The following is a 20390-nucleotide window of genomic DNA, read 5'->3' on the forward strand; positions in this document are numbered from 1 at the left end:
TTGAATGTGATACTCCTCGGTTTTGAGGCAAGATACAGAAAGCCTTCATTCACCCCAGCGTGAAGCAATTGTCTAGCTCACTCAAACCTACAAAAAAAAAAAAAAACTTGGGAAGTTCCTCTCTCGGCCGGTGCACAGCAATGCAGGACAATATTTTTTTTCCTTGGCCTAATGCAAAACCAACCTTTATTAGGTTCAGGTTGAAACGAACTTGTGGAGTAAGGGTGCAAGATTTGAATGTGATACTCCTCGGTTTTGAGGCAAGATACAGAAAGCCTTCATTCACCCCAGCGTAAAGCAGTTGTCTAGCTCACTCAAGCCTACAAAAAAAAAAAAAAAAAACTTGGGAAGTTCCTCTCTCGGCCGGTGCACAGCAATGCAGGACAATATTTTTTTTCCTTGGCCTAATGCAAAACCAACCTTTATTAGGTTCAGGTTGAAACGAACTTGTGGAGTAAGGGTGCAAGATTTGAATGTGATACTCCTCGGTTTTGAGGCAAGATACAGAAAGCCTTCATTCACCCCAGCGTAAAGCAGTTGTCTAGCTCACTCAAACCTACAAAAAAAAAAAAAAACTTGGGAAGTTCCTCTCTCGGCCGGTGCACAGCAATGCAGGACAATATTTTTTTTCCTTGGCCTAATGCAAAACCAACCTTTATTAGGTTCAGGTTGAAACGAACTTGTGGAGTAAGGGTGCAAGATTTGAATGTGATACTCCTCGGTTTTGAGGCAAGATACAGAAAGCCTTCATTCACCCCAGCGTAAAGCAGTTGTCTAGCTCACTCAAACCTACAAAAAAAAAAACTTGGGAAGTTCCTCTCTCGGCCGGTGCACAGCAATGCAGGACAATATTTTTTTTTTCCTTGGCCTAATGCAAAACCAACCTTTATTAGGTTCAGGTTGAAAAGAACATGTGGAGTAAGGGTGCAAGATTTGAATGTGATACTCCTCGGTTTTGAGGCAAGATACAGAAAGCCTTCATTCACCCCAGCGTAAAGCAGTTGTCTAGCTCAGTCAAACCTACAAAAAAAAAAACTTGGGAAGTTCCTCTCTCGGCCGGTCCACAGCAATGCAGGACAATATTTTTTTTTTCCTTGGCCTAATGCAAAACCAACCGTTATTAGGTTCAGGTTGAAACGAACATATGGAGTAAGGGTGCAAGATTTGAATGTGATACTCCTCGGTTTTGAGGCAAGATACAGAAAGCCTTCATTCACCCCAGCGTAAAGCAGTTGTCTAGCTCACTCAAACCTACAAAAAAAAAAAAAAAAAAACTTGGGAAGTTCCTCTCGGCCGGTGCAAAGCAATGCAGGACAATATTTTTTTTTTCTTGGCCTAATGCAAAACCAACCTTTATTAGGTTCAGGTTGAAACGAACATGTGGAGTGAGGGTGCAAGATTTGAATGTGATACTCCTCGGTTTTGAGGCAACATACAGAAAGCCTTCATTCACCCCTGCGTAAAGCAGTTGTCTAGCTCACTCAAACCTACAAAAAAAAAAAAAAATTGGGAGGTTCCTCTCTCGGCCGGTGCACAGCAATGCAGGACAATATTTTTTTTTTTCCTTGGCCTAATGCAAAACCAACCTTTATTAGGTTCAGGTTGAAACGAACATGTGGAGTGAGGGTGCAAGATTTGAATGTGATACTCCTCGGTTTTGAGGCAAGATACAGAAAGCCTTCATTCACCACAGCTTAAAGGAGTTGTCTAGCTCACTCAAACCTAAAAAAAAAAAAAAAACTTGGGAAGTTCCTCTCTCGGCCGGTGCACAGTAATGCAGGACAATATTTTTTTTCCTTGGCTTAATGCAAAACCCACCTTTAGTAGGTTCAGGTTGAAACGAACATATGGAGTTAGGGTGCAAGATTTGAATGTGATACTCCTCGGTTTTGAGGCAAGATACAGAAAGCCTTCATTCACCCCAGCGTAAAGCAGTTGTCTAGCTCACTCAAACCTAAAAAAAAAAAAAAAAAAAAACTTGGAAGTTCCTCTCTCGACCGGTCCACAGCAATGCAGGACAATATTTTTTTTCCTTGGCTTAATGCAAAACCCACCTTTATTAGGTTCAGGTTGAAACGAACATGTGGAGTTAGGGTGCAAGATTTGAATGTGATTCTCCTCGGTTTTGAGGCAAGATACAGAAAGCCTTCATTCACCCCAGCGTAAAGCAGTTGTCTAGCTCACTCAAACCTACAAAAAAAAAAAAAAATCTTGGGAAGTTCCTCTCTCGGCCGGTGCACAGCAATGCAGGACAATATTTTTTTTTTCCTTGGCCTAATGCAAAACCAACCTTTATTAGGTTCAGGTTGAAACGAACATGTGGAGTGAGGGTGCAAGATTTGAATGTGATACTCCTCGGTTTTGAGGCAAGATACAGAAAGCCTTCATTCACCCCAGCGTAAAGCAGTTGTCTAGCTCACTCAAACCTACAAAAAAAAAAAAATCTTGGGAATTTCCTCTCTCCGCCGGTGCACAGCAATGCAGGACAATATTATTTTTTTCCTTGGCTTAATGCAAAACCCACCTTTATTATGTTCAGGTTGAAACGAACATATGGAGTAAGGGTGCAAGATTTGAATGTGATACTCCTGGGTTTTGAGGCAAGATACAGAAAGCCTTAATCACCCCTGCGTAAAGCAGTTGTCTAGCTCACTCAAACCTAAATAAAAAAAAAATACTTGGGAAGTTCCTCTCTCGGCTGGTGCACAGCAATGCAGGATATTTTTTTTCCTTGGCTTAATGCAAAACCCACCTTTATTAGGTTCAGTTTGAAACGAACATGTGGAGTTAGGGTGCAAGATTTGAATGTGATACTCCTCGGTTTTGAGGGAAGATACAGAAAGCCTTCATTCCCCCCAGGGTAAAGCAGTTCTCTAGCTCACTCAAACATAAAAAAAAAACTTGGGAAGTTCCTATCTCGGCCGGTGCACAGCAATGCAGGACAATATTTTTTTTCCTTGGCTTAATGCAAAACCAACCTTTATTAGGTTCAGGTTGAAACGAACATGTGGAGTGAGGGTGCAAGATTTGAATGTGATACTCCTCGGTTTTGAGGCAAGATACAGAAAGCCTTCATTCACCCCAGCGTAAAGCAGTTGTCTAGCTCACTCAAACCTACAAAAAAAAAAAAAAAAAACTTGGGAAGTTCCTCTCTCGGCCGGTCCACAGCAATGCAGGACAATATTTTTTTTTTCCTTGGCCTAATGCAAAACCAACCTTTATTAGGTTCAGGTTGAAACGAACATATGGAGTAAGGGTGCAAGATTTGAATGTGATACTCCTCGGTTTTGAGGCAAGATACAGAAAGCCTTCATTCACCCCAGCGTAAAGCAGTTGTCTAGCTCACTCAAACCTACAAAAAAAAAAAAAAAAAAACTTGGGAAGTTCCTCTCTCGGCCGGTGCACAGCAATGCAGGACAATATTTTTTTTCCTTGGCCTAATGCAAAACCAACCTTTATTAGGTTCAGGTTGAAACGAACTTGTGGAGTAAGGGTGCAAGATTTGAATGTGATACTCCTCGGTTTTGAGGCAAGATACAGAAAGCCTTCATTCACCCCAGCGTAAAGCAGTTGTCTAGCTCACTCAAACCTACAAAAAAAAAAAAAAACTTGGGAAGTTTCTCTCTCGGCCGGTGCACAGCAATGCAGGACAATATTTTTTTTTTCCTTGGCCTAATGCAAAACCAACCTTTATTAGGTTCAGGTTGAAACGAACTTGTGGAGTAAGGGTGCAAGATTTGAATGTGATACTCCTCGGTTTTGAGGCAAGATACAGAAAGCCTTCATTCACCCCAGCGTAAAGCAGTTGTCTAGCTCACTCAAACCTACAAAAAAAAAAAAAAAACTTGGGAAGTTCCTCTCTCGGCCGGTGCACAGCAATGCAGGACAATATTTTTTTTCCTTGGCCTAATGCAAAACCAACCTTTATTAGGTTCAGGTTGAAACGAACTTGTGGAGTAAGGGTGCAAGATTTGAATGTGATACTCCTCGGTTTTGAGGCAAGATACAGAAAGCCTTCATTCACCCCAGCGTAAAGCAGTTGTCTAGCTCACTCAAACCTACAAAAAAAAAAAAAAAAAAACTTGGGAAGTTCCTCTCTCGGCCGGTGCACAGCAATGCAGGACAATATTTTTTTTCCTTGGCCTAATGCAAAACCAACCTTTATTAGGTTCAGGTTGAAACGAACTTGTGGAGTAAGGGTGCAAGATTTGAATGTGATACTCCTCGGTTTTGAGGCAAGATACAGAAAGCCTTCATTCACCCCAGCGTGAAGCAATTGTCTAGCTCACTCAAACCTACAAAAAAAAAAAAAAAACTTGGGAAGTTCCTCTCTCGGCCGGTGCACAGCAATGCAGGACAATATTTTTTTTCCTTGGCCTAATGCAAAACCAACCTTTATTAGGTTCAGGTTGAAACGAACTTGTGGAGTAAGGGTGCAAGATTTGAATGTGATACTCCTCGGTTTTGAGGCAAGATACAGAAAGCCTTCATTCACCCCAGCGTAAAGCAGTTGTCTAGCTCACTCAAGCCTACAAAAAAAAAAAAAAAAAACTTGGGAAGTTCCTCTCTCGGCCGGTGCACAGCAATGCAGGACAATATTTTTTTTCCTTGGCCTAATGCAAAACCAACCTTTATTAGGTTCAGGTTGAAACGAACTTGTGGAGTAAGGGTGCAAGATTTGAATGTGATACTCCTCGGTTTTGAGGCAAGATACAGAAAGCCTTCATTCACCCCAGCGTAAAGCAGTTGTCTAGCTCACTCAAACCTACAAAAAAAAAAAAAAACTTGGGAAGTTCCTCTCTCGGCCGGTGCACAGCAATGCAGGACAATATTTTTTTTTTCCTTGGCCTAATGCAAAACCAACCTTTATTAGGTTCAGGTTGAAACGAACATGTGGAGTGAGGGTGCAAGATTTGAATGTGATACTCCTCGGTTTTGAGGCAAGATACAGAAAGCCTTCATTCACCCCAGCGTAAAGCAGTTGTCTAGCTCACTCAAACCTACAAAAAAAAAAAAAAACTTGAGAAGTTCCTCTCTCGGCCGGTGCACAGCAATGCAGGACAATATTTTTTTTTTCCTTGGCCTAATGCAAAACCAATCTTTATTAGGTTCAGGTTGAAACGAACATGTGGAGTGAGGGTGCAAGATTTGAATGTGATACTCCTCGGTTTTGAGGCAAGATACAGAAAGCCTTCATTCACCCCAGCGTAAAGCAGTTGTCTAGCTCACTCAAACCTACAAAAAAAAAAAAAAAAAAACTTGAGAAGTTCCTCTCTCGGCCGGTGCACAGCAATGCAGGACAATATTTTTTTTTTCCTTGGCCTAATGCAAAACCAACCTTTATTAGGTTCAGGTTGAAACGAACATGTGGAGTGAGGGTGCAAGATTTGAATGTGATACTCCTCGGTTTTGAGGCAAGATACAGAAAGCCTTCATTCACCCCAGCGTAAAGCAGTTGTCTAGCTCACTCAAACCTACAAAAAAAAAAACTTGGGAAGTTCCTCTCTCGGCCGGTGCACAGCAATGCAGGACAATATTTTTTTTTCCTTGGCCTAATGCAAAACCAACCTTTATTAGGTTCAGGTTGTAAAGAACATGTGGAGTAAGGGTGCAAGATTTGAATGTGATACTCCTCGGTTTTGAGGCAAGATACAGAAAGCCTTCATTCACCCCAGCGTAAAGCAGTTGTCTAGCTCAGTCAAACCTACAAAAAAAAAAACTTGGGAAGTTCCTCTCTCGGCCGGTCCACAGCAATGCAGGACAATATTTTTTTTTTCCTTGGCCTAATGCAAAACCAACCGTTATTAGGTTCAGGTTGAAACGAACATATGGAGTAAGGGTGCAAGATTTGAATGTGATACTCCTCGGTTTTGAGGCAAGATACAGAAAGCCTTCATTCACCCCAGCGTAAAGCAGTTGTCTAGCTCACTCAAACCTACAAAAAAAAAAAAAACTTGGGAAGTTCCTCTCGGCCGGTGCAAAGCAATGCAGGACAATATTTTTTTTTTCTTGGCCTAATGCAAAACCAACCTTTATTAGGTTCAGGTTGAAACGAACATGTGGAGTGAGGGTGCAAGATTTGAATGTGATACTCCTCGGTTTTGAGGCAACATACAGAAAGCCTTCATTCACCCCTGCGTAAAGCAGTTGTCTAGCTCACTCAAACCTACAAAAAAAAAAAAAAAAAACTTGGGAGGTTCCTCTCTCGGCCGGTGCACAGCAATGCAGGACAATATTTTTTTTTTTTCCTTGGCCTAATGCAAAACCAACCTTTATTAGGTTCAGGTTGAAACGAACATGTGGAGTGAGGGTGCAAGATTTGAATGTGATACTCCTCGGTTTTGAGGCAAGATACAGAAAGCCTTCATTCACCCCAGCGTAAAGCAGTTGTCTAGCTCACTCAAACCTTAAAAAAAAAAAAACCTAGGAAGTTCCTCTCTCGGCCGGTGCACAGCAATGCAGGATAATAATGTTTTTCCTTGGCTTAATGCAAAACCCACCTTTATTAGGTTCAGGTTGAAACGAACATGTGGAGTTAGGGTGCAAGATTTGAATGTGATACTCCTCGGTTTTGAGGCAAGATACAGAAAGCCTTCATTCACCCCAGCGTAAAGCAGTTGTCTAGCTCACTCAAACCTAAAAAAAAAAAAAAACTTGGAAGTTCCTCTATCGGCCGGTGCACAGCAATGCAGGACAATATTTTTTTTTCTTGGCTTAATGCAAAACCCACCTTTATTAGGTTGAGGTTGAAACGAACATGTGGAGTTAAGGTGCAAGATTTGCATGTGATACTCCTCGGTTTTGAGGCAAGATACAGAAAGCCTTCATTCACCCCAGCTTAAAGGAGTTGTCTAGCTCACTCAAACCTAAAAAAAAAAAAAAAACTTGGGAAGTTCCTCTCTCGGCCGGTGCACAGTAATGCAGGACAATATTTTTTTTCCTTGGCTTAATGCAAAACCCACCTTTAGTAGGTTCAGGTTGAAACGAACATATGGAGTTAGGGTGCAAGATTTGAATGTGATACTCCTCGGTTTTGAGGCAAGATACAGAAAGCCTTCATTCCCCCCAGCGTAAAGCAGTTGTCTAGCTCACTCAAACCTAAAAAAAAAAAAAAAAAAAAAAAACTTGGAAGTTCCTCTCTCGACCGGTCCACAGCAATGCAGGACAATATTTTTTTTCCTTGGCTTAATGCAAAACCCACCTTTATTAGGTTCAGGTTGAAACGAACATGTGGAGTTAGGGTGCAAGATTTGAATGTGATTCTCCTCGGTTTTGAGGCAAGATACAGAAAGCCTTCATTCACCCCAGCGTAAAGCAGTTGTCTAGCTCACTCAAACCTACAAAAAAAAAAAAAAATCTTGGGAAGTTCCTCTCTCGGCCGGTGCACAGCAATGCAGGACAATATTTTTTTTTTCCTTGGCCTAATGCAAAACCAACCTTTATTAGGTTCAGGTTGAAACGAACATGTGGAGTGAGGGTGCAAGATTTGAATGTGATACTCCTCGGTTTTGAGGCAAGATACAGAAAGCCTTCATTCACCCCAGCGTAAAGCAGTTGTCTAGCTCACTCAAACCTACAAAAAAAAAAAAAAATCTTGGGAATTTCCTCTCTCCGCCGGTGCACAGCAATGCAGGACAATATTATTTTTTTCCTTGGCTTAATGCAAAACCCACCTTTATTATGTTCAGGTTGAAACGAACATGTGGAGTAAGGGTGCAAGATTTGAATGTGATACTCCTGGGTTTTGAGGCAAGATACAGAAAGCCTTAATCACCCCTGCGTAAAGCAGTTGTCTAGCTCACTCAAACCTAAATAAAAAAAAATACTTGGGAAGTTCCTCTCTCGGCTGGTGCACAGCAATGCAGGATATTTTTTTTCCTTGGCTTAATGCAAAACCCACCTTTATTAGGTTCAGTTTGAAACGAACATGTGGAGTTAGGGTGCAAGATTTGAATGTGATACTCCTCGGTTTTGAGGGAAGATACAGAAAGCCTTCATTCCCCCCAGGGTAAAGCAGTTCTCTAGCTCACTCAAACATAAAAAAAAACTTGGGAAGTTCCTATCTCGGCCGGTGCACAGCAATGCAGGACAATATTTTTTTTCCTTGGCTTAATGCAAAACCCACCTTTATTAGGTTCAGGTTGAAACGAACATGTGGAGTGAGGGTGGAAGATTTGAATGTGATACTCCTCGGTTTTGAGGCAAGATACAGAAAGCCTTCTTTCACCCCAGCGTAAAGCAGTTGTCTAGCTCACTCAAACCTACAAAAAAAAAAAAAAAAAACTTGGGAAGTTCCTCTCTCGGCCGGTCCACAGCAATGCAGGACAATATTTTTTTTCCTTGGCCTAATGCAAAACCAACCTTTATTAGGTTCAGGTTGAAACGAACATGTGGAGTAAGGGTGCAAGATTTGAATGTGATACTCCTCGGTTTTGAGGCAAGATACAGAAATCCTTAATCACCCCTGCGTAAAGCAGTTGTCTAACTCACTCAAACCTACAAAAAAAAAAACTTGGGAAGTTCCTCTCTCGGCCGGTGCACAGCAATGCAGGACAATATTTTTTTTTCCTTGGCCTAATGCAAAACCAACCTTTATTAGGTTCAGGTTGAAACGAACATGTGGAGTAAGGGTGCAAGATTTGAATGTGATACTCCTCGGTTTTGAGGCAAGATACAGAAAGCCTTCATTCACCCCAGCGTAAAGCAGTTGTCTAGCTCACTCAAACCTTAAAAAAAAAAAAAAACCTAGGAAGTTCCTCTCTCGGCCGGTGCACAGCAATGCAGGACAATATTTTTTTTTCCTTGGCCTAATGCAAAACCAACCTTTATTAGGTTCAGGTTGAAACGAACATGTGGAGTTAGGGTGCAAGATTTGAATGTGATACTCCTCGGTTTTGAGGCAAGATACAGAAAGCCTTCATTCACCCCAGCGTAAAGCAGTTGTCTAGCTCACTCAAACCTAAAAAAAAACAAAAAAACTTGGAAGTTCCTCTATCGGCCGGTGCACAGCAATGCAGGACAATATTTTTTTTTTTCTTGGCTTAATGCAAAACCCACCTTTATTAGGTTGAGGTTGAAACGAACATGTGGAGTTAAGGTGCAAGATTTGCATGTGATACTCCTCGGTTTTGAGGCAAGATACAGAAAGCCTTCATTCACCCCAGCCTAAAGGAGTTGTCTAGCTCACTCAAACATAAAAAAAAAAAAAAAAACTTGGGAAGTTCCTCTCTCGGCCGGTGCACAGTAATGCAGGACAATATTTTTTTTCCTTGGCTTAATGCAAAACCCACCTTTATTAGGTTCAGGTTGAAACGAACATATGGAGTTAGGGTGCAAGATTTGAATGTGATACTCCTCGGTTTTGAGGCAAGATACAGAAAGCCTTCATTCACCCCAGCGTAAAGCAGTTGTCTAGCTCACTCAAACCTAAAAAAAAAAAAAAAAAACTTGGAAGTTCCTCTCTCGACCGGTCCACAGCAATGCAGGACAATATTTTTTTTTCCTTGGCTTAATGCAAAACCCACCTTTATTAGGTTCAGGTTGAAACGAACATGTGGAGTTAGGGTGCAAGATTTGAATGTGATACTCCTCGGTTTTGAGGCAAGATACAGAAAGCCTTCATTCACCCCAGCGTAAAGCAGTTGTCTAGCTCACTCAAACCTACAAAAAAAAAAAAAAAAACTTGGGAAGTTCTTCTCTCGGCCGGTGCACAGCAATGCAGGACAATATATTTTTTTTTCCTTGGCCTAATGCAAAACCAACCTTTATTAGGTTCAGGTTGAAACGAACATGTGGAGTAGGGGTCCAAGATTCGAATGTGATACTCCTCGGTTTTGAGGCAAGATACAGAAAGCCTTCATTCACCCCAGCGTAAAGCAGTTGTCTAGCTCACTCAAACCTAAAAAAAAAAAAAAAATCTTGGGAAGTTCCTCTCTCGGCCGGTGCACAGCAATGCAGGACAATATTATTTTTTCCTTGGCTTAATGCAAAACCCACCTTTATTATGTTCAGGTTGAAACGAACATGTGGAGTAAGGGTGCAAGATTCGAATGTGATACTCCTGGGTTTTGAGGCAAGATACAGAAAGCCTTAATCACCCCTGCGTAAAGCAGTTGTCTAGCTCACTCAAACCTAAATAAAAAAAAATACTTGGGAAGTTCCTCTCTCGGCTGGTGCACAGCAATGCAGGATATTTTTTTTCCTTGGCTTAATGCAAAACCCACCTTTATTAGGTTCAGTTTGAAACGAACATGTGGAGTTAGGGTGCAAGATTTGAATGTGATACTCCTCGGTTTTGAGGGAAGATACAGAAAGCCTTCATTCCCCCCAGGGTAAAGCAGTTCTCTTGCTCACTCAAACATAAAAAAAAAAAAAAACTTGGGAAGTTCCTCTCTCGGCCGGTGCACAGCAATGCAGGACAATATTTTTTTTCCTTGGCTTAATGCAAAACCCACCTTTATTAGGTTCAGGTTGAAACGAACATGTGGAGTTAGGGTGCAAGATTTGAATGTGATTCTCCTCGGTTTTGAGGCAAGATACAGAAAGCCTTCATTCACCCCAGCGTAAAGCAGTTGTCTAGCTCACTCAAACCTACAAAAAAAAAAAAAAATCTTGGGAAGTTCCTCTCTCGGCCGGTGCACAGCAATGCAGGACAATATTTTTTTTTTCCTTGGCCTAATGCAAAACCAACCTTTATTAGGTTCAGGTTGAAACGAACATGTGGAGTGAGGGTGCAAGATTTGAATGTGATACTCCTCGGTTTTGAGGCAAGATACAGAAAGCCTTCATTCACCCCAGCGTAAAGCAGTTGTCTAGCTCACTCAAACCTACAAAAAAAAAAAAATCTTGGGAATTTCCTCTCTCCGCCGGTGCACAGCAATGCAGGACAATATTATTTTTTTCCTTGGCTTAATGCAAAACCCACCTTTATTATGTTCAGGTTGAAACGAACATGTGGAGTAAGGGTGCAAGATTTGAATGTGATACTCCTGGGTTTTGAGGCAAGATACAGAAAGCCTTAATCACCCCTGCGTAAAGCAGTTGTCTAGCTCACTCAAACCTAAATAAAAAAAAATACTTGGGAAGTTCCTCTCTCGGCTGGTGCACAGCAATGCAGGATATTTTTTTTCCTTGGCTTAATGCAAAACCCACCTTTATTAGGTTCAGTTTGAAACGAACATGTGGAGTTAGGGTGCAAGATTTGAATGTGATACTCCTCGGTTTTGAGGGAAGATACAGAAAGCCTTCATTCCCCCCAGGGTAAAGCAGTTCTCTAGCTCACTCAAACATAAAAAAAAACTTGGGAAGTTCCTATCTCGTCGGTGCACAGCAATGCAGGACAATATTTTTTTTCCTTGGCTTAATGCAAAACCCACCTTTATTAGGTTCAGGTTGAAACGAACATGTGGAGTGAGGGTGGAAGATTTGAATGTGATACTCCTCGGTTTTGAGGCAAGATACAGAAAGCCTTCTTTCACCCCAGCGTAAAGCAGTTGTCTAACTCACTCAAACCTACAAAAAAAAAAAAAAAACTTGGGAAGTTCCTCTCTCGGCCGGTCCACAGCAATGCAGGACAATATTTTTTTTCCTTGGCCTAATGCAAAACCAACCTTTATTAGGTTCAGGTTGAAACGAACATGTGGAGTAAGGGTGCAAGATTTGAATGTGATACTCCTCGGTTTTGAGGCAAGATACAGAAATCCTTAATCACCCCTGCGTAAAGCAGTTGTCTAACTCACTCAAACCTACAAAAAAAAAAACTTGGGAAGTTCCTCTCTCGGCCGGTGCACAGCAATGCAGGACAATATTTTTTTTTCCTTGGCCTAATGCAAAACCAACCTTTATTAGGTTCAGGTTGAAACGAACATGTGGAGTAAGGGTGCAAGATTTGAATGTGATACTCCTCGGTTTTGAGGCAAGATACAGAAAGCCTTCATTCACCCCAGCGTAAAGCAGTTGTCTAGCTCACTCAAACCTTAAAAAAAAAAAAAAACCTAGGAAGTTCCTCTCTCGGCCGGTGCACAGCAATGCAGGACAATATTTTTTTTTCCTTGGCCTAATGCAAAACCAACCTTTATTAGGTTCAGGTTGAAACGAACATGTGGAGTTAGGGTGCAAGATTTGAATGTGATACTCCTCGGTTTTGAGGCAAGATACAGAAAGCCTTCATTCACCCCAGCGTAAAGCAGTTGTCTAGCTCACTCAAACCTAAAAAAAAACAAAAAAACTTGGAAGTTCCTCTATCGGCCGGTGCACAGCAATGCAGGACAATATTTTTTTTTTTTCTTGGCTTAATGCAAAACCCACCTTTATTAGGTTGAGGTTGAAACGAACATGTGGAGTTAAGGTGCAAGATTTGCATGTGATACTCCTCGGTTTTGAGGCAAGATACAGAAAGCCTTCATTCACCCCAGCCTAAAGGAGTTGTCTAGCTCACTCAAACATAAAAAAAAAAAAAAGACTTGGGAAGTTCCTCTCTCGGCCGGTGCACAGTAATGCAGGACAATATTTTTTTTCCTTGGCTTAATGCAAAACCCACCTTTATTAGGTTCAGGTTGAAACGAACATATGGAGTTAGGGTGCAAGATTTGAATGTGATACTCCTCGGTTTTGAGGCAAGATACAGAAAGCCTTCATTCACCCCAGCGTAAAGCAGTTGTCTAGCTCACTCAAACCTAAAAAAAAAAAAAAAAAAAACTTGGAAGTTCCTCTCTCGACCGGTCCACAGCAATGCAGGACAATATTTTTTTTTCCTTGGCTTAATGCAAAACCCACCTTTATTAGGTTCAGGTTGAAACGAACATGTGGAGTTAGGGTGCAAGATTTGAATGTGATACTCCTCGGTTTTGAGGCAAGATACAGAAAGCCTTCATTCACCCCAGCGTAAAGCAGTTGTCTAGCTCACTCAAACCTACAAAAAAAAAAAAAAAAAACTTGGGAAGTTCTTCTCTCGGCCGGTGCACAGCAATGCAGGACAATATATTTTTTTTTCCTTGGCCTAATGCAAAACCAACCTTTATTAGGTTCAGGTTGAAACGAACATGTGGAGTAGGGGTCCAAGATTCGAATGTGATACTCCTCGGTTTTGAGGCAAGATACAGAAAGCCTTCATTCACCCCAGCGTAAAGCAGTTGTCTAGCTCACTCAAACCTAAAAAAAAAAAAAAAATCTTGGGAAGTTCCTCTCTCGGCCGGTGCACAGCAATGCAGGACAATATTATTTTTTCCTTGGCTTAATGCAAAACCCACCTTTATTATGTTCAGGTTGAAACGAACATGTGGAGTAAGGGTGCAAGATTCGAATGTGATACTCCTGGGTTTTGAGGCAAGATACAGAAAGCCTTAATCACCCCTGCGTAAAGCAGTTGTCTAGCTCACTCAAACCTAAATAAAAAAAAATACTTGGGAAGTTCCTCTCTCGGCTGGTGCACAGCAATGCAGGATATTTTTTTTCCTTGGCTTAATGCAAAACCCACCTTTATTAGGTTCAGTTTGAAACGAACATGTGGAGTTAGGGTGCAAGATTTGAATGTGATACTCCTCGGTTTTGAGGGAAGATACAGAAAGCCTTCATTCCCCCCAGGGTAAAGCAGTTCTCTTGCTCACTCAAACATAAAAAAAAAAAAAAACTTGGGAAGTTCCTCTCTCGGCCGGTGCACAGCAATGCAGGACAATATTTTTTTTCCTTGGCTTAATGCAAAACCCACCTTTATTAGGTTCAGGTTGAAACGAACATGTGGAGTGAGGGTGGAAGATTTGAATGTGATACTACTCGGTTTTGAGGCAAGATACAGAAAGCCTTCATTCACCCCAGCGTAAAGCAGTTGTCTAGCTCACTCAAACCTACAAAAAAAAAAAAAAAAACTTGGGAAGTTCCTCTCTCGGCCGGTCCACAGCAATGCAGGACAATATTTTTTTTTTCCTTGGCCTAATGCAAAACCAACCTTTATTAGGTTCAGGTTGAAAGGAACATATGGAGTAAGGGTGCAAGATTTGAATGTGATACTCCTCGGTTTTGAGGCAAGATACAGAAAGCCTTCATTCACCCCAGCGTAAAGCAGTTGTCTAGCTCACTCAAACCTACAAAAAAAAAAAAATTTGGGAAGTTCCTCTCGGCCGGTGCAAAGCAATGCAGGACAATATATTTTTTTTCTTGGCCTAATGCAAAACCAACCTTTATTAGGTTCAGGTTGAAACGAACATGTGGAGTGAGGGTCCAAGATTTGAATGTGATACTCCTCGGTTTTGAGGCAAGATACAGAAAGCCTTCATTCACCCCAGCGTAAAGCAGTTGTCTAGCTCACTCAAACCTTAAAAAAAAAAAAACCTAGGAAGTTCCTCTATAAGCCGGTGCACAGCAATGCAGGACAATAATGTTTTTCCTTGGCTTAATGCAAAACCCACCTTTATTAGGTTCAGGTTGAAACAAACATGTGGAGTTAGGGTGCAAGATTTGAATGTGATACTCCTCGGTTTTGAGGCAAGATACAGAAAGCCTTCATTCACCCCAGCGTAAAGCAGTTGTCTAGCTCACTCAAACCTAAAAAAAAAAAAAAACTTGGAAGTTCCTCTATCGGCCGGTGCACAGCAATGCAGGACAATATTTTTTTTTTCTTGGCTTAATGCAAAACCCACCTTTATTAGGTTGAGGTTGAAACGAACATATGGAGTTAGGGTGCAAGATTTGAATGTGATACTCCTCGGTTTTGAGGCAAGATACAGAAAGCCTTCATTCACCCCAGCGTAAAGCAGTTGTCTAGCTCACTCAAACCTAAAAAAAAAAAAAAAACTTGGAAGTTCCTCTCTCGTCCGGTCCACAGCAATGCAGGACAGTATTTTTTTTTCAATGGCTTAATGCAAAACCCACCTTTATTAGGTTCAGGTTGAAACGAACATGTGGAGTTAGGGTGCAAGATTTGAATGTGATACTCCTCGGTTTTGAGGCAAGATACAGAAAGCCTTCATTCACCCCAGCGTAAAGCAGTTGTCTAGCTCACTCAAACCTACAAAAAAAAAAAAAAAAAAAACTTGGGAAGTTCCTCTCTCGGCCGGTGCACAGCAATGCAGGACAATATATTTTTTTTTTCCTTGGCCTAATGCAAAACCAACCTTTATTAGGTTCAGGTTGAAACGAACATGTGGAGTAGGGGTCCAAGATTCGAATGTGATACTCCTCGGTTTTGAGGCAAGATACAGAAAGCCTTCATTCACCCCAGCGTAGAGCAGTTGTCTAGCTCACTCAAACCTAAAAAAAAAAAAAAAATCTTGGGAAGTTCCTCTCTCGGCCGGTGCACAGCAATGCAGGACAATATTATTTTTTCCTTGGCTTAATGCAAAACCCACCTTTATTATGTTCAGGTTGAAACGAACATGTGGAGTAAGGGTGCAAGATTTGAATGTGATACTCCTGGGTTTTGAGGCAAGATACAGAAAGCCTTAATCACCCCTGCGTAAAGCAGTTGTCTAACTCACTCAAACCTACAAAAAAAAAAAAAAACTTGGGAAGTTCCTCTCTCGGCCGGTCCACAGCAATGCAGGACAATATTTTTTTTCCTTGGCCTAATGCAAAACCAACCTTTATTAGGTTCAGGTTGAAACGAACATATGGAGTAAGGGTGCAAGATTTGAATGTGATACTCCTCGGTTTTGAGGCAAGATACAGAAAGCCTTCATTCACCCCAGCGTAAAGCAGTTGTCTAGCTCACTCAAACCTACAAAAAAAAAAAAAAAAATTTGGGAAGTTCCTCTCGGCCGGTGCAAAGCAATGCAGGACAATATATTTTTTTTCTTGGCCTAATGCAAAACCAACCTTTATTAGGTTCAGGTTGAAACGAACATGTGGAGTGAGGGTCCAAGATTTGAATGTGATACTCCTCGGTTTTGAGGCAAGATACAGAAAGCCTTCATTCACCCCAGCGTAAAGCAGTTGTCTAGCTCACTCAAACCTTAAAAAAAAAAAAAAACCTAGGATGTTCCTCTCTCGGCCGGTGCACAGCAATGCAGGACAATAATGTTTTTCCTTGGCTTAATGCAAAACCCACCTTTATGAGGTTCAGGTTGAAACGAACATGTGGAGTTAGGGTGCAAGATTTGAATGTGATACTCCTCGGTTTTGAGGCAAGATACAGAAAGCCTTCATTCACCCCAGATAAAGCAGTTGTCTAGCTCACTCAAACCTAAAAAAAAAAAAAAAAAACTTGGAAGTTCCTCTATCGGCCGGTGCACAGCAATGCAGGACAATATTTTTTTTTTCTTGGCTTAATGCAAAACCCACCTTTATTAGGTTGAGGTTGAAACGAACATGTGGAGTTAAGGTGCAAGATTTGCATGTGATACTCCTCGGTTTTGAGGCAAGATACAGAAAGCCTTCATTCACCCCAGCCTAAAGGAGTTGTCTAGCTCACTCAAACCTAAAAAAAAAAAAAAAACTTGGGAAGTTCCTCTTTCGGCCGGTGCACAGTAATGCAGGACAATATTTTTTTTCCTTGGCTTAATGCAAAACCCACCTTTATTAGGTTCAGGTTGAAACGAACATATGGAGTTAGGGTGCAAGATTTGAATGTGATACTCCTCGGTTTTTAGGCAAGATACAGAAAGCCTTCATTCACCCCAGCGTAAAGCAGTTGTCTAGCTCACTCAAACCTAAAAAAAAAAAAAAAACTTGGAAGTTCCTCTCTCGACCGGTCCACAGCAATGCAGGACAATATTTTTTTTTCCTTGGCTTAATGCAAAACCCACCTTTATTAGGTTCAGGTTGAAACGAACATGTGGAGTTAGGGTGCAAGATTTGAATGTGATACTCCTCGGTTTTGAGGCAAGATACAGAAAGCCTTCATTCACCCCAGCGTAAAGCAGTTGTCTAGCTCACTCAAACCTACAAAAAAAAAAAAAAAACTTGGGAAGTTCCTCTCTCGGCCGGTGCACAGCAATGGAGGACAATATATTTTTTTTTCCTTGGCCTAATGCAAAACCAACCTTTATTAGGTTCAGGTTGAAACGAACATGTGGAGTAGGGGTCCAAGATTCGAATGTGATACTCCTCGGTTTTGAGGCAAGATACAGAAAGCCTTCATTCACCCCAGCGTAAAGCAGTTGTCTAGCTCACTCAAACCTAAAAAAAAAAAAAAAATCTTGGGAAGTTCGTCTCTCGGCCGGTGCACAGCAATGCAGGACAATATTATTTTTTCCTTGGCTTAATGCAAAACCCACCTTTATTATGTTCAGGTTGAAACGAACATGTGGAGTAAGGGTGCAAGATTTGAATGTGATACTCCTGGGTTTTGAGGCAAGATACAGAAAGCCTTAATCACCCCTGCGTAAAGCAGTTGTCTAGCTCACTCAAACCTACAAAAAAAAAAAAAAAACTTGGGAAGTTCCTCTCTCGGCCGGTCCACAGCAATGCAGGACAATATTTTTTTTTTCCTTGGCCTAATGCAAAACCAACCTTTATTAGGTTCAGGTTGAAACGAACATATGGAGTAAGGGTGCAAGATTTGAATGTGATACTCCTCGGTTTTGAGGCAAGATACAGAAAGCCTTCATTCACCCCAGCGTAAAGCAGTTGTCTAGCTCACTCAAACCTACAAAAAAAAAAAAAAAAATTGGGAAGTTCCTCTCGGCCGGTGCAAAGCAATGCAGGACAATATATTTTTTTTCTTGGCCTAATGCAAAACCAACCTTTATTAGGTTCAGGTTGAAACGAACATGTGGAGTGAGGGTCCAAGATTTGAATGTGATACTCCTCGGTTTTGAGGCAAGATACAGAAAGCCTTCATTCACCCCAGCGTAAAGCAGTTGTCTAGCTCACTCAAACCTTAAAAAAAAAAAACCTAGGAAGTTCCTCTCTCGGCCGGTGCACAGCAATGCAGGACAATAATGTTTTTCCTTGGCTTAATGCAAAACCCACCTTTATTAGGTTCAGGTTGAAACGAACATGTGGAGTTAGGGTGCAAGATTTGAATGTGATACTCCTCGGTTTTGAGGCAAGATACAGAAAGCCTTCATTCACCCCAGCGTAAAGCAGTTGTCTAGCTCACTCAAACCTAAAAAAAAAAAAAAAAAAACTTGGAAGTTCCTCTATCGGCCGGTGCACAGCAATGCAGGACAATATTTTTTTTTTCTTGGCTTAATGCAAAACCCACCTTTATTAGGTTGAGGTTGAAACGAACATGTGGAGTTAAGGTGCAAGATTTGCATGTGATACTCCTCGGTTTTGAGGCAAGATACAGAAAGCCTTCATTCACCCCAGCCTAAAGGAGTTGTCTAGCTCACTCAAACATAAAAAAAAAAAAAAAAACTTGGGAAGTTCCTCTCTCGGCCGGTGCACAGTAATGCAGGACAATATTTTTTTTCCTTGGCTTAATGCAAAACCCACCTTTATTAGGTTCAGGTTGAAACGAACATATGGAGTTAGGGTGCAAGATTTGAATGTGATACTCCTCGGTTTTGAGGCAAGATACAGAAAGCCTTCATTCACCCCAGCCTAAAGGAGTTGTCTAGCTCACTCAAACCTAAAAAAAAAAAAAAAAACTTGGAAGTTCCTCTCTCGACCGGTCCACAGCAATGCAGGACAATATTTTTTTTTTCCTTGGCTTAATGCAAAACCCACCTTTATTAGGTTCAGGTTGAAACGAACATGTGGAGTTAGGGTGCAAGATTCGAATGTGATACTCCTCGGTTTTGAGGCAAGATACAGAAAGCCTTCATTCACCCCAGCGTAAAGCAGTTGTCTAGCTCACTCAAACCTAAAAAAAAAAAAAAAAAAAAATCTTGGGAAGTTCCTCTCTCGGCCGGTGCACAGCAATGCAGGATATTTTTTTTCCTTGGCTTAATGCAAAACCCACCTTTATTAGGTTCAGTTTGAAACGAACATGTGGAGTTAGGATGCAAGATTTGAATGTGATACTCCTCGGTTTTGAGGGAAGATACAGAAAGCCTTCATTCCCCCCAGGGTAAAGCAGTTCTCTTGCTCACTCAAACATAAAAAAAAAAAACTTGGGAAGTTCCTCTCTCGGCCGGTGCACAGCAATGCAGGACAATATTTTTTTTCCTTGGCTTAATGCAAAACCCACCTTTATTAGGTTCAGGTTGAAACGAACATGTGGAGTGAGGGTGGAAGATTTGAATGTGATACTACTCGGTTTTGAGGCAAGATACAGAAAGCCTTCATTCACCCCAGCGTAAAGCAGTTGTCTAGCTCACTCAAACCTACAAAAAAAAAAAAAACTTGGGAAGTTCCTCTCTCGGCCGGTCCACAGCAATGCAGGACAATATTTTTTTTTTCCTTGGCCTAATGCAAAACCAACCTTTATTAGGTTCAGGTTGAAACGAACATGTGGAGTGAGGGTCCAGGATTTGAATGTGATACTCCTCGGTTTTGAGGCAAGATACAGAAAGCCTTCATTCACCCCAGCGTAAAGCAGTTGTCTAGCTCACTCAAACCTACAAAAAAAAAAAAAAACTTGGGAAGTTCCTCTCTCGGCCGGTGCACAGCAATGCAGGACAATATTTTTTTTTCCTTGGCCTAATGCAAAACCAACCTTTATTAGGTTCAGGTTGAAACGAACATGTGGAGTGAGGGTGCAAGATTTGAATGTGATACTCCTCGGTTTTGAGGCAAGATACAGAAAGCCTTCATTCACCCCAGCGTAAAGCAGTTGTCTAGCTCACTCAAACCTACAAAAAAAAAAACTTGGGAAGTTCCTCTCTCGGCCGGTGCACAGCAATGCAGGACAATATTTTTTTTTTCCATGGCCTAATGCAAAACCAACCTTTATTAGGTTCAGGTTGAAACGAACATGTGGAGTAAGGGTGCAAGATTTGAATGTGATACTCCTCAGTTTTGAGGCAAGATACAGAAAGCCTTCATTCACCCCAGCGTAAAGCAGTTGTCTAGCTCACTCAAACCTACAAAAAAAAAAAAACTTGGGAAGTTCCTCTCTCGGCCGGTGCACAGCAATGCAGGACAATATTTTTTTTTTCCTTGGCCTAATGCAAAACCAACCTTTATTAGGTTCAGGTTGAAACGAACATGTGGAGTAAGGGTGCAAGATTTGAATGTGATACTCCTCGGTTTTGAGGCAAGATACAGAAAGCCTTCATTCACCCCAGCGTAAAGCAGTTGTCTAGCTCGCTCAAACCTAAAAAAAAAAACAAAAAACTTGGGAAGTTCCTCTCTCGGCCGGAGCACAGCAATGCAGGACAATATTTTTTTTTCCTTGGCCTAATGCAAAACCAACCTTTATTAGGTTCAGGTTGAAACGAACATGTGGAGTAAGGGTGCAAGATTTGAATGTGATACTCCTCGGTTTTGAGGCAAGATACAGAAAGCCTTCATTCACCCCAGCGTAAAGCAGTTGTCTAGCTCACTCAAACCTACAAAAAAAAACTTGG

Source organism: Amblyomma maculatum, chromosome 1 (genome assembly GCF_055883805.1).
Source record: "Amblyomma maculatum isolate TAMU_Amacu chromosome 1, ASM5588380v1, whole genome shotgun sequence".
NCBI classification, from domain to species: Eukaryota; Metazoa; Arthropoda; class Arachnida; order Ixodida; family Ixodidae; genus Amblyomma; species Amblyomma maculatum.